Genomic DNA, 12,733 nt, shown 5'->3' on the forward strand with positions numbered 1-12,733 from the left:
TACATTTGTGGGAAATCAAAAAATACCAGTCTTAAGACATCTGACAGTGGGAGTTCTATGCTCTGTTGTCCTTAATTGCACTGAGTCTTAATAATGCTCATGTTCTTAATCAGATTTCTCCCACTTTAAATGACCCCACTGATTTCAACAAGACTACTTAGGGATTCATTGCTGTTCAGTATAAAGTGGAGTATTAAAATCTGGCCTTAATTTAGTAACAATTTAATTAAACGTATGCGTTTTTAATGATGGGTTATTAAATGGATCTCCTCTTCTAAGTTCAAAGTGATAATATTCATTTCATTTCAGTCATAATATTCAGTCAGGTAATGGATAATGTCCATAAGCAATACAATTTCTGCTGTGGAAGTAGTGGAAAAATAAAGATCATTTGAGTAAGTTATAAATTCTTGATATATAGTATTGACCCTGCTTACCTGTAATAATTCATTTACTCACTTTGACAATGTCTTGGCAACCAGTCAGAATCAAAATCTGAGTCTAGATACAAAGACGCTGATATTCTTATCTGCTGCCACAGAGATGACAAATTCTGTCCTCCTGCCTTGGTGTTTAATTAGAAATCTCCATGAAATATATTATATGAAATTCTGTTCCGTATATAAGAGAAGGAGATATTCTACATGACTCCATTACTGTGACCAATTATTTTCTTATCTCTGTCAGTCCTTTTAAAATTAAGAAAAGCAGTTGCTAGGTAACTCTAAGTTACCTTCATGGTAGTGCTGTGAATCTTTTGAGTCATTTTAGTTTTCTTTGTGGATTTCTTTTCCTGTTAATTTTTAAGAAATGGACTCCAGTCTTGTAAATGTAACTTGCCACTTGAAGTTTGTCTTTGAACTTCATGCCAGCACTGTTTGGCTTACAAAGGAACAATGAAAAGAAAGTATAATCCATCACAGATGACAGCCATTTGTTTTAAATCAAAGGTCTCTTTATTTTAACAATAAACCTGAATGTTGAAATAAGCAAACCCAACGATATTTTTGCTTAAAAGTGTTGAAGATACCACAAAGCTACCAATTTCACCAAAATTCCAGTCTCTGGAATATAGATTTTAAAGAGGGATGAGTCTAGATGACTTCACACAATTCTCAGAGAGAGAATATATTAAGGTCAAGACAAGTCTAAATATCACACTTGATCTGTGTGATACTGTGTGATCTGTGTGACTTGATCTGTCATGACTGTTCAGACGCTGAATTATGATGAGTGTACTGTTCTGTCTCCCACCAATTATATTCTCATTTTAGACCACATAGAAATGCAATAAAGGAGTAATAGACAATGTGTGCGATAAGTAACTCAACATGTTGCTTTGCATTTTGAAAAGAAGTTAAAACTCCTTTAGAGTTTCCTACCTATGATTTTGTGTTGTAATTTATTCGTACTTTGCTTCTAGGGTAAACCACATGCAAATGGAACAATAAACAAAGCATCTTCTAAACAACAGGAACATGTTTCAGTAAGTAGTGTTGTACTGCTATAGAAAACCACCTTGAGTGAACACTCCCTTCTCTCCTTTCCCTCCACCCTTCCACCCTTCCTTCTGACTTACCATATACCAGCTTACTCACAACATCACCATACATTTCCTAAACTATTCAAAATTATCACCTGTCTTCCCTTCTTTCAATCTGAGGAGAAGTTACAAAGTGTTATGCTTTAAAAAAAAAAAAAAGGTGGGGTGGGAGGGAGGGTGGGAGTTGCATTTTCCAGAAAGGCAAATTTTTCTGCTTTGGTTCTCTGAGAATTACCCACTAGTAACTTACTAGTTACTTAGTAGTACTTTCTAGTTAGTTTATGTACTCCTTTATTTTGCTTTTCTGTCAAAGTTTTTCCATATCCCAGAAGGCAGGAGAGTAAAGCAGATAGCATCTACTTTTGACTTAATAGCCAAATTGAAAGGCAGTGTATAAGTGGATGATCTGTATCAGCAAGTGGATGCAAGGCTTAGGGATTCTTATCAAGCCCAAGCAAGTTTAAGCTAGTTTAATTTAAATGTTGAGGGTGGCAGAAGAAGGTGCTATACCAGGTTAGATTCCCTGGGACTATCTGAGTTCTGATCCAAAATTCAAGGGAAGACTTAATGGCCTTTGAAGCAGATCTTGGGTTCTCCCCTGAATCTAATCATGTAGTTAGTGGCTATCAACTCGTATGCTGTTATTATTGGCTGGTAAGATGTGGCAAAGTTTGATTTCCAGAAGTGTTCAGTACTCATTGTCCCTAAAAAAGTCATTACTGTGTCTCTGTATAATATATATACTGTCTCTTCCAGCAGTTGTTGTTTAACAGGGCAGGCAGCTAAGTACCACACAGCTGTTTGTTCATTCCCCCCAGGTGCAAGTAAAAAAAAACAACCAACCAACCAAACAAACAAACAAAAAAGTAAAAAACATGGGTTGAGATAAAAACAGTTTAATAGGATAGAAAAGGAAGGGAAAAGAAGAAGGAGAAAAACGAAGAAGAAGAAAAAGGAGAAAAAGAAGAATCACAGAGTATCACAGATTTCTAGGTTGGAAGAGACCTCAAGATCATCGAGTCCAACCTCCGACCTAACACTAAGTACTCCACTAAACCATATCGCTAAGCTCTACATCTAAACATCTTTTAAAGACCTCCAGGGATGGTGACTCCACCACCTCCCTGGGCAGCCCGTTCCAATGCTTAATAACCCTTTCGGTAAAGAAGTACTTCCTAACATCCAACCGAAAACTCCCCTGTCGCAACTTTCGCCCATTCCCCCTCGTCCTGTCACCAGGCACGTGGGAGAACAGACCAACCCCCACCTCTTTACAGCCTCCTTTAAGGTACCTGTAGAGAGCGATAAGGTCGCCCCTGAGTCTCCTCTTCTCCAGGCTGAACAAGCCCAGCTCCCACAGCCGCTCCTCGTAAGACTTGTTCTCCAGACCCCTCACCAGCTTGGTCGCCCTTCTCTGGACTCGCTCGAGCACCTCCATGTCCTTCCTGTAGCGAGGGGCCCAAAACTGAACACAGTACTCAAGGTGCGGCCTCACCAGAGCTGAGTACAGGGGAACAATCACTTCCCTAGACCTGCTGGCCACACTGCTTCTTATACAGGCCAGGATGCTGTTGGCCTTCTTGGCCACCTGGGCACACTGCTGGCTCATATTCAGGCGACTATCAACCAATACTCCCAGGTCCTTCTCGGCCAGGCAGCTTTCCAGCCACTCATCTCCCAGCCTGTAGCTCTGCTTGGGGTTGTTGCGCCCCAGGTGCAGGACCCGGCACTTGGCCTTGTTGAACTTCATACAGTTGACCTCAGCCCATCGCTCCAGCCTATCCAGATCCTTCTGCAGAGCCTTCCTGCCCTCGAGCAGATCGACACACGCACTTAGCTTGGTGTCATCTGCAAACTTACTGAGGGTGCACTGGACGCCCTCATCCAGATCATCGATAAAGATATTAAAGAGGACCGGCCCCAGTACCGAGCCCTGGGGGACACCACTAGTGACCGGCCTCCAACCAGATTTGACTCCATTCACCACAACTCTCTGGGCCCGGCCATCCAGCCAGTTTCTAACCCAGCGAAGCGTACGCCAGTCCAAGCCCCGAGCAGCCAGTTTCTTGAGGAGAATGTTGTGGGGAACGGTGTCAAAAGCCTTACTGAGGTCAAGGTAAACCACATCCACGGCCTTTCCCTCATCCACCAAGCGCGTCACTTGGTCATAGAAGGAGATCAGGTTCGTCAAGCAGGACCTGCCTTTCATAAACCCATGCTGACTGGGCCTGATCGCCTGCTTGCCCTGCAAGTGCCGCGTGATGACCCTCAAGATAATCTGCTCCATGAGCTTTCCTGGCACTGAGGTCAAACTGACAGGCCTATAGTTCCCCGGGTCTGCCCTGCGGCCCTTCTTATAGATGGGCGTCACATTGGCTAGCTGCCAGTCAACTGGGACCTCCCCCGATAGCCAGGACTGCCGATAAATGATAGAAAGCAGGAGAAGGAGAAGAAGAACAGGATTATTATAATAATAGAATATTCACAAACAAGTGATGCGCAATGAAATTGCTCACCACTTGCCAAATGAAGCCCAGCCAGTCTTTGAGCAGGGGGGTTCCTGGCCTACTCCCCTCAGTTTTATTGCTGAGCATGACACCATAGGGTATGGGATATGGATGGGACCCAACTTTGCCCATTTTGGGTCAGCTGTCCTGGTTCTGTTCTCTCACAGCTTCTTGTGCACTCCCAGTCTCCTCACTGGTAGGGCAGTATGAGAAGCCAAAAGTCCTTGACTCTGTGCAAGCACTGCTCTGCAAAAGCTAAAACATTAGTGTGCTATCAACATTATTTTTCTTCTCAATCCAAAACACAGCACAATACCAGCCACTGTGAAGAAAATTAACCCTATCTCAGCCAAAACCAGGACTGAAGCTTAAAAATTTCATTCATTCTGTATGCTTTGTTCTACTAACACCAATAACGATCATTTATACGAATGAATTTTACTCTACATATAAGATTTATGCTCATAATAACTAATTGAAACCTTTTTCTCTTCTCTTTTCACCTTCTCCTCTCACTGATTCTAGAACAACTAGGAATTTATAAGGTTGACGATTTTTTGAATACAGGTTAAGACTAGCATGGATGAAACAGCACTGGCAACTTTCCACATTTCTCTGCCATGATATCACATCCTTGTGATAAGAGAACAGTCAAGTTTCTGTTTCCATGTTACCTGTACCCTTTGCTGAGATTGTCAGCAAGGTTGCCAATTATAAGCAACTGTGAAATTTTGCGACTTGCTGGCCTGGAGCTGCTGAAGCCACCAGCTCATTTCACAATATTTAAACAGTAAATTATCATACCTATCATTTTTGTCAACAAGCTGAGGGATTGATTGAATGGGTGTGTACATCCTGCATATTGGTTATTGTTAGACATAGCTCTTCAACCAGTAACAGTGTAAACGCCTCTTTTGATTTACAAGAATGTCAAGACACTCGCAGACAAATTGTTCAGTTAAGACTGTGTGTGCTTACTTCAAGTGATCCACATGTATTCTTTCAGACCTGTGTTCAATGAATAGTGATTAAAACACAGTCTGTGTGGAAAAAGGCATGACAGGAAAGGAACAGTGATAAAAAGAAGAAATGTGCTGGCCAGCTCAAAAGTGAGAAAGAAGCACTCTGAAAGCTGACATGCATTCTGCATGAAAAACATTCCTACCCTTTATTGTGCCTATGAAAATGTGAGGAGACAGAACAATTCTTGTCTACATGGAGAATATTTAGTGCTCAAGTCTCCTCACTGCACAGATAAGAGTATCAGAGTATAAGTCAGAGTAGAGCTTTCTCATATCCCTGGGTACTGAGTCTTCTTGCTACTGGTGGTGTACACACATAAAAGCCAGTCAATATGCTTCAGAGATTATATCAAGGATGCAGCAAAATAGAGTCTACCATACGGAGAGTTCTTTCTCAAACTTTATTTGCTTTGTGGCACAGTGTCAGAGGCCTGATCACTGAACAAAAATCATCATCCCTAAGGATATTTGCAATATTGACTGTTATGTCTCCTCAGTACACCCTGGTATGACTGGCAAGCACACACATTCATTCTTATTTTTTTCTTTTTTTTGTAAGTCATCAACTCATTCTCATTAAAGAGCCTATGTCTCACCCTAGTATTCTCTCTCTTTTCCTTTGTCTTGCTGCATAAGAAGACAAAAAATATAAAAATATATAAATTATTATAATTTTAAAGATATGATTTATTTTTATTAAATATATTTTTTATATTTATATCTATTTTATTATAGGTATAATTTATATTAAATTATAAAAATATAAAATTATTATTAAATAAAAATTATATTAATATAATTAATGCATAAAAAGAAGAACTTTTAAGAACTTTTTAATGCCTTTACTCTGAAAATACGCCGATCTTTCATCACTTGTTTGTAAAAATTTCTTGATTTTGCAATTCATATTTGAAAACATAATGCTATCTCTAGTTTCTTCCACTTTGTACTTTATTTCAATATCCTCTACTCTGTGCTCTTGCAACCTCACCTTGAGTATTGTGTGTAGCTTTGGGTACCTCAGTCTAAGAAGGATACACAGTTATTAGAGTCCGAATGAGGGCTACAAAGGTGGTGAAGGGTCTAGAGGGCAAGACATGAGGAGAAGCTGAATGACTTGGTTTGTTCAGCCTGAAGAAAATGAGACAAGGGTCACCACTTTGTGGTCTACAGGTTGTTCCTTACAACAGAGAGTAGAGTGGGAGATGCTGACCTCTTCTCTCAGGTGAACAGTGATAGAACCCAAGGGAAGAGCATGAAACTGCAACAGGGGAGGTTCAGATTGGATATTAGGAAAAGTTTCTTCACTGAGAGGGTGGTCAGGCACTGGAACAATCTCCCCAAGGAAGTGGTCATAGCACCAAGCCTGCTGGAGTTCAAGAAGCATTTGGATAATGCTTTTAGACATATGGTTTAATTTTTAAGTAATCCTATGTGGAGCCATGTATTGGACTTGATGATCTCTGTGGCTTCCTTCCAAGTTGGGATATTCTACGCTTCTATAAATTGCACAGCTTCTTCTACAATGAAAGGCCATCTTCCCTGCAGTATTCATACTTCATTCTCACTTTTCTGTTTTCTTGCTTGTTTGGTTGGTTGGTTTTTGTGTGTTTGTTTGTTTTCATGTCCTGTATGTTTGCCTACAGGGATTCACCACAGACACAACATCCTTCCACAGCAAACTGAGACAACAGCATTACACTTGAAACACTAGAGGTTGCTAAAGCCTTTGTTTGTTCATTGAGTTTTCTCAACTGAAACAACATGACATATCTTACTGAATAAAAGAGTCATGATGGGAAAATTCCTCCTACTCTAGACATACCTAAATTAGCACTAGACAGTGCATTCTCTGGATTCTCTTGCATGACTATTAACAAAATGTACAAGAAAAGGTCCTGTTATAGTGAGTAAAATGCATCTATGATAAATGCAAGATTAATGCAGAATTAAGGATTTAATGGTTAGGATCTATTTATTGATTGTCAAACATAAAAGGGACTAAGAATAGTTGGCAGCCTTGTTTTAAAATGTTTTTTAAGAATACTGCCTGAAAAAAAGAAAAAAGAAAAAAAAAAGCATATGTACATTTGAAAAAATAATGAAATAATGTTAGGTAAACTATCTATTTAATGTAAGACTATATACACACAATGTATACCTGAGATTGTGCCTCATGCGAGACAATATACCTACAAGATACTTCTCCAGATGGCTTTTAGAATCTTATATCATAGATTTCTCATTGGGTTGAAGAGTAACTCCTGTAAAAAAATAAGCTATTGAACAGTGGTTTATGTCTCCTACTCTTATATACACAAGTCTAACTAACAAAGGGTAACCAGTAGCTTTCTACTACAGTTGTTATAAGCAAAACTGGTACAATTTCTCTGGTAAGCCACTCCCTTCTTTTAGTAAGCTTTTTGCTTTAGTTGATTGCCTGACAAGGTGAGACTAATGAAGTGCTAGGTACAAGTTGTAGCTAGTAATCAATTGATGGTAATCAATTTTCACAGCTGTGTGATAATCCTAACTGGATTGATTTTTTTAAATTATTTTTTTTCCTGGCATCCCAGCCCCTGGAGTCAAGTTATCATGGAAGGAACTCATATTATGTTTTCTTGAAAAATAGATTGTCCAAAAAAGTTGGATAATGTGACACATACCTGCCTTGCCCCTCAAAAGAAAAAACAAATAGAAAGACACCCAGATGAGTTATTTGTAGTAACTGCATTGCTTCATAGGCTTAATTTATAAATAATGAACATTTGGGGCTGCCAATCTGTGAATACTTTTGGAGGACCTGCTTTGTCCAATCTCTCTTCCTGACAAGAATTTCTGTGAGGGAAGCAGGGATCATATAATGAACTCTCCCTGACATCTGGTCTGGGGGAAGCTGGCAGGCCTTCTCTCTTCCCAGCAATTCTAGTGGTTTCCACTGCACTCCAAATTCTCCAAAAATATTTTTTGTTTTGGGAAGGGAAAGCAAAGCCAGACAAGTGATCCTGCGGATGGTAGGAAAAGCTGGCCCCCGACTTCCAGAAGGATACACATGCCAGGAATGGCAGGGCCAGCTGTTTTGACAAGGCTCCCACTGTGGCAAGCAGAATGTCCCATGTGATGACATCAGACTGGAAAGTTGCCCAGCTTGCATGAGCCTGTAATGTAGCTTTTGAGCAATAGCATGAGTTATATTTAGAGAGGGAGAGTAGTAGATGAGACATACGGTGCCTAATTCTCCTTCAGCCTCAAGTCTAGTCATGTACATGAACAGATTTCCATTGATTTCAATGGCTAAGCCATATCAGCACCAGTAACTTGACTGACTCTACAATTGTAATGTAAGTGAAATTCAGCCTAAGGAAAAAAGCAGTTTTGTTCTGTGTGCAGGTGATGCTTTAAAAATAACAAGGGAGAGATCAGCTGTCTTAGCTTTAGCCTTCCTACAAGGGCCTGTTAACACATTGTAAGCCTTTTCTGCTTGACTTACTAAGATATCACTGAACTTCAACAAAATTTGTTTTATAAACAAACTCTGTTACTATGGCTGGAAAAACAGAGTTGAGTCTCTGATCAAAGATTAAAGCAAAGTCTTTTTGTCATTATTTGCACTTTAAACCTTCATTGTTGGAGAAAAAAATAGTTGAAAGTATCTTGGTGTGAGCCCAACTCACTGTCTTACAAGAGCTATGGTAAAGCAGTGCAAAATTATTTAAAGTGCAAATGAAAATCAATTTCTGCCCACTCCTGCGCCATTATGAGAAACAGACCTGCTTTGTAATGCTGGTGGATCTTTATATAGTCATAAAAACAAAGATTTTTTTGCTTCTTATCTCCAGCAATTAATGGCTACAGATGCCAGCTATGCTGAATGAGCATTCTGCACCTTCATAAGTTTTCTTCTTTTATCTGAGTTGCTGAGTTTGAAAGCTGCCCAACTATTGAAACTCCACTTGAAGTGCCTAAGATCAGAAACAAGCTCAGAGCAGCAACATGGTACAATACTGGAATTAAGAAAACAAACAAACAAACAAACAAACATTTTTTGTGTCGTTACCTATCTTGATCAGAAGCATTCAGAAGTGTTTTATGCTAAAATAAATAAATACATCTCTGAAGTTCACTGATTACTCCATATAGAGCAGACTTGACACTTCGTGTAACATTTGCCTCAACAGTACAGAAGCAGGCAGAGAGGTGCCCTGCAGGGGCAGCTGAGGAATTCCAGATAGGAGAATCCAGGCACAGCTATGCCTACTCCTACCACCTGCTCTCCCCACCTTCTCTGAAGAAAACGTGTCAGCACAGAGCAGAAATTGCAGCCTGAGGCTTCTTTGAATTACACAGAGGGCTAAGCAGTCCCTGGCTGGCCCATGATCACAGAAATGGACTAAAGCTGCTTAAAGCCACCTTTCTAACTGATGCTTTTCAGCTGTGCGGAGGGCAAAATAGGTTCAATTGGAGAAGCCATCCTTAAACACAGTTTGGGATTCATTCTGACTCTTCATGTCACAATATATCTTCTGTGACCTGGCTAACAAGGAAAGCCAGTGGTCTACAAGGTCTTAATAAGTCCCTTGCTAAGCCTTCAGATGTTCAGAAGAAAACATTGGATTAGGGTCAGTTCATGCCTCCTTGATTTGGAAGACACCCAGTATGGGCTACATACATTAGAAGCAAACAATGACAATCTGTTATCATCAAGTGTACCTACAACAAAGTGGTCTGGTTTATCTTGCAGTTCCCCATACTCACATGTTTTAAATACTGCAGCCTTGATGTGAACACTACAATTCAGTGATGGAGGACCAGTCCCTTTGAGACAAGAAATTAGCTTTCTAGATGTTGATTCCGAGGTTACGGTATAGAATGACAAATTCACTTGAAGTCCTTTGGGTGAGTACTAGCTGCAAAGCATTTCCAGCAGTGGCTGCAAGGAAAATGTAATAATGTTAGCAATTCATGATGGTTTCATGCACTTTAATACTGGTAAGTGGCTATGGTGAATTATTGGTGAGGAAATTGTGAGACATCTTTGTATTGAATTCAGTTGCATGTAATGTAAACAGAAAATGCAATATAGAGTGACAGCCATGTTTTGAAGTTACTTAAAAATTGCTACCTGGAGTTGAGCAGAATTTATTTCTGGATGATCATGATATTTCAGTATTATCCTGTGGGTGAATATTCATCTCAAGATTTTCAGGATGGTCTAGCCTTTTTACTCTTACTGCTCTGTAATGTACTGACATGGGACAATATATTTTCTGATTCCTCTGGTAAGTTACTGATCTTGGATCTTTCTGTCCCTGTATGCAGATCTCCACAATATCTAACAAATTGTTTCATCTACGTTAAACTACAGTATAACCTCACTGATCAGTCACAGGTGGCAATAACGTGATTTGTTTGTCTTTTTCTTCAGGAACTGTTTGTCATGGTCTCAACTGGTCTGCACAGAGGATCAGATTCTTGAGAAAGCATCCATGCAGCGGTCCTTATGAAAGTAAACACAAGGAATAATCCCATCTATTGGCAGACTCATTACTGAGCACAGAGAAAATAGTATCTGAGATTGAGATCAGCCCTATAGGAAATGCAGTCTGTGCCCCCTGTCTCCCTGGAACCCTGGCTGCAGCCTGAATTAGGAGACTTCAGAAACCAGGTTGATTCCTGGGTAGTATTTGGTGCTGTGTTTTGTGTAATGACATTACACCCCTCCTGAGAAAGTGGAAAGCATGAGGACAGTGGTTAGACCACTGCACGTGAGGCGGGCAAAGTTAGGTAGTGGGTACAGGACAATTTTCTGGCAACAGATAGTTCTTGAACCACCAGAAAATGCTACCAGTTTGTGGATCTGTGCATCCCAAACTCACCTTGAAAGGCTGACACACACGGCCTACCTCATCACCCCAGGAGACCTCTCTTCAGGTATCTCTGTACCCAGGGATCTGATGTATCTTTCAGCTCATACTAAAACCGGATGTTGGCAATTTTCAGAATGCAGATGCTAGAATAGATGATAAATCAGGCATTTCCTACTCCAAAGAAGTTTAAATGAAAATAACAATGGCCTTTATCCATCTTTCTGGCAGCTTCCAGACAGTGGGTAAGCATAAATCATGCTTCTAAACTCAGCTGTTGTATACATGATATACATGATATGTATACATGTATACATGAGGTATGGAATTAGCACCCCATTTATATTGTATTACCCAAGTCCATGATTCCACTCCATCTGCAAATATCATGTGCAATAAAAATGTCAGAAGATACTTGGTTGGGAATTTCTTGGTTTGAAGGGGAAATTTCACTGACTGGAAATACACTAGATTGGTTTCTCACTACCCAGTGGAATATTAGTCTTCAAAGAACAATCATCTGTAGTTGCCAACTTGCTATCCAGAGGAGTGTGTATACTCATCTTGTCATCTCATCATGTGCCTCCTCCTCCTCCTGACACATTGTAAATTCTTATTCCTGTGGCACAGTAATGGCTTCCAGTAACCTTTCAAAAACAGAAAGCCATCTTTCTTTGGAATTATTCTGTGAAAGCAGCAAGTTTAATATTCTTGTGCATAACATATGTAATAAATGAACTAAAGTGGACACAATGCACTCTAGGGTATGGGGTATTAGTGCCTTGATGAATGCTAGTTTGCACAGGAATTTGGCAAAGGTATGACTGGAGGTTCATATGAAATCTCTGTCAGACTTGCACTGCCACAGGAGGCAGAAACACTTTATTAAATATCCAATATTAAGGATCATGGATCAAAGTATCATTGTCAGTTCTTCTTTGGAAATAATAAAAATTCTTGGAAAGTAAACTAAATATAATACAGATGTCTTCATGTTGCAAGCCATACAAAAAAAAAAAAAGCTTGAAATGTCTTATGTTTTTAAAAAGAATGAATGTGAGTTCATATATGCAGCAGAAATACAGATAAACCAGCACGCATAAGCATGTCTTCACGTGCTCATTGTTGACAGCAGAGAGATATTAAAGATACTGTGTTGAAGAATATGCAGTCTCTACCGTATATTTGATAGTCAGACTTGTGACACTGGTGCTCACCTGGTGTATAAATGACATTGTTTTGAAGACTTTCCCTCTCTTCTGACAAATAGGCACTTTAAACTTCTACATTTATGGCAAAGTTATTTTTCAGTGTTCTTGATATGTAATTAAATGAACCAGATTGTTAAGTACGCTAGGGCAGTATTGTGCTAGGGCAGTAAATCTAAACAGAGAGTATTTTGGCAAGGTAATTATATGCATAATAGGCAAGTATTATACATATTTGTTTTGAAAGAGTATTTTATTAAAAACCATGTAATAGCCAAATGCGTCAATTTTATTCAAAACTATGTAGTAGCTAAGTGGTTAGATTTTAATCTAGCATTTTAAATTCAGTCTTGTCAGGGGGCAAAATTATGATATTTACCTATAAATAAAAAGGAGCACCATGAAAAGAAAAGCATCGGAAGCTGGAAACTTGCCAGATGTTCAGGTGGCAATGGACAATGCCTTCAAGGCTTCCTTGGTACTAGACCAAATAAAATACTCAGACACTACTGACGCTGCTTCCTGGCAGTCCTCCTTTTCCTCAGTAGTCTCTCTTTCTTGTTCCTATATTGCTCTCTCTCTTCTTCTA

General features: G+C 39.6%; 1 long non-coding RNA gene across 2 annotated transcripts; it reads left to right on the forward strand.

Annotated features, from left to right (window-relative positions):
- The first annotated feature begins 896 nt into the window (after positions 1-896).
- On the forward strand, positions 897-11,684 carry LOC310893755. 2 transcript variants are annotated; one of them, XR_014579270.1, is made up of 3 exons: positions 7,163-9,691; positions 9,814-9,968; positions 10,498-11,684. It is a non-coding gene; the product is annotated as an uncharacterized lncRNA (long non-coding RNA). The 2 variants fall into 2 exon arrangements; XR_014579269.1 differs by lacking the exons at positions 7,163-9,691; positions 9,814-9,968 and adding an exon at positions 897-1,486.
- The last annotated feature ends 1,049 nt before the right edge of the window (positions 11,685-12,733 follow it).

The sequence above is a fragment of the Anser anser genome, assembly GCF_964211835.1.
Source record: "Anser anser genome assembly, chromosome: 2".
Lineage (NCBI taxonomy): Eukaryota > Metazoa > Chordata > Aves > Anseriformes > Anatidae > Anser > Anser anser.